Source organism: Ictalurus punctatus, chromosome 2, assembly GCF_001660625.3.
Source record: "Ictalurus punctatus breed USDA103 chromosome 2, Coco_2.0, whole genome shotgun sequence".
Lineage (NCBI taxonomy): Eukaryota > Metazoa > Chordata > Actinopteri > Siluriformes > Ictaluridae > Ictalurus > Ictalurus punctatus.
The window spans coordinates 38,907,003-38,909,502 of record NC_030417.2 but is presented as its reverse complement, the minus strand read 5'-3'; the positions used below and the strand labels follow the sequence as shown (position 1 = coordinate 38,909,502).

Below are 2,500 nucleotides of genomic sequence, written 5' to 3'. Positions count from 1 at the left end.
TGCCAATAATTATGGAGGGGCTCAGAGAAAACGAGAAGAACAACAACAGCTGAGTCCTTCCTCATGGTCTTGTGATAGTATGTGGTTATTACATTTGTACCGCAATATGCCTCGAGGTATGTGGGCTTGTCAATGGGGTGTGTGTGTGTGTGTGTGTGTGTGTGTGTGTGTGTGTCTACTGTCCACATGTGTTTCTGAAGCTCAGCGTGCTCTGGAGCATGTGCTTTCACTCTCTCACTCTCTCAGGGCCGACGCCCAAACCCACCTCTAGCTCTAGAGGGTGCTGCTCACAGTGACCTTTCACCCCTGTTTATTTTGGGATGGCTCGAGTTTCCAAATGGGGGATTGTGGGTAGGGGGAGTGTGGATTCCTGTGTGTGTGTGTGTGTGTGTGTGTGTGTGTGTGAGAGAGAGAGAGAGCAGTAAAAAGATCTCACGCCTAGTGTGATAAAAATTCAGCACAGATTTACATTCCTACATGACAATACAATCACATTTGCATATGATTTGCATACTCTACCGTGATTGGTCCATGATCAGCAAATATTATTCTGAATCGAGATAAACCGTCGCAAAAGAAATTAATTCTTGACGCATATATTATTCAAATATATATATATATATATATATGTATATGAGATACGTATTTGTTCATGTTGAGCATGTACATAATAAACTAATAGCTGAAAAATCATAATTAGGATGTTTATGATGATTTGTTAAAGGAGTCTCCAGTGTCAGAGGAAAAGCTGTAACTTTAACCTGATGCAACAGGTTTTGTTTGTGTTGTTTTATTAAACCGCAAAAGAGAGAAGAAAGAGACGCTGGTGAAGGAAGGACTGTTTATAGCTGCTATAACGTAAGTGAGAACAGCAACTGACTCGTTTCCACAACATTAAATGCAACTATAAACGGATAAAACTGATTTTTTTTTAATAAAAAAAAAAAAAAAACGTAATCGTGGGCAGTTTTCTGTGGTGTAAGAGGAATAAACCACTTGAGGTCGTGCTGTTTTGGGAAAGTAATCAGCCGCAGGGTGGGAAGAGGGATGGTGGAGTGTTTCTGAAACTTTGTGAGCTCTGTGTCTGTCTGTGTTCGTGGCTGCGCTCCGTCTGCTCCAGTCCATAAACTCTGCTTTAAACAAAATAAAGCTTGTAAACGACACCACACGCTTCTGGCGAGCTGCACACACACACACACACACACACACACACACACATCCAGATTTTCCTTCCTCACAGTATTAGACCAAACACGAGCTCTTACTCGAACAGTACGTCTCAGATGGAGGACGAGTTAAACGCGAATCTTTCTTTTCTTTCTTTTTTTTTTTTTTTTTCCAAATAAAAACCTAATACTTTATAAACACACACAATACCAGACATTCTTTAAGTTTAAAGCCTCATACAGATTTACATTAAAATGAATGCAAGGTCAAAAACTTTTTTTTATTATAAAGCACATTAAATATTCATCATTAATGAGCTAATATTAACTTAACGAGAATTAATACGAATCAAAATCGGGACAAATCTATGGAGTAAAAAACAATTCCCAGGACTAAAACGTTAAGCAAGTAGGTTTATTTATTTATTTATTTATTTAAAATCTGGATTTGAAAACAGCTTAAAAACGAATAAATAAAATGTCATTTTTAATCTAGATTTAATGACACCTAAGTAATTAATAAAATAATATCAAATAAAAGGGAATACGACGGCATGTTTATGATTCTTTTAAAATCTGGATTTGAAAACGTCTTTTAGTAGTAAACAAATAAATAAAATCTAAAATAAGTACGTTTAAAAGGTATCTTTTTTAATGCAGATTTATTGGTTAATAAAATAAAATACCAAGAAAATAAAAGGCAACTTTCCGGTTTGAGCTCAGTGACGTGTTGTATCTGTGAATGTCTCGTAAAACAAATAATTATATTTTTAAAAATTTAATGAAAGGAAAAAAAGGCGCCAGGTCTGTATGAAAAGGAAATAAAAATGAAATGTTGATACGGAGCCACAGTCAGAAATATATATATATATATATGCAGTTGTGACCAAAAGTTTGCATACCCCTTGCAGAACAGGATGATCTGTGTAAATTGTTAGTATTTTGTCTTCTGGGAGATGTGTAAGTATCTTATTTAGCGTCTGAAGGGCGGTACTAAATTTAAAAAAAAAAAAATCTTTAAACAAAATACTAACAAATTACACCGATCATCCTGTTCAAAAGTCAAAGGCTCTTAATATATTGTGTTTCCTTCTTGAGCATCAGTGAACGTTTGCACCTTTTGTAATAGTCGTGTACGAGTCCCTCAGTCGTCCTCGGTGTGAAAAGACGGATCTGAACATCATATAGCCGCTGTTGGAAAGGGGTTAAATATGCAGAAGATTCTGGAAAAGCAAATAATGTGCAAATTTTTCTGAAGAACAGCGGGCAGATTAACTGCTCAAGACAAATAAGGAACCCGTGAAGAACTCTCACAAACATAAACACAGTCGTGG

At 36.2% G+C, this 2,500-nt stretch overlaps 1 protein-coding gene across 1 annotated transcript in view; it reads left to right on the top strand.

Moving 5' to 3' along the window:
* Positions 1-2,500, top strand: part of si:ch211-51c14.1 (protein kinase C and casein kinase substrate in neurons protein 1) — a 24,778-nt gene that overhangs the window by 3,502 nt on the left and 18,776 nt on the right. The window lies entirely within an intron of this gene.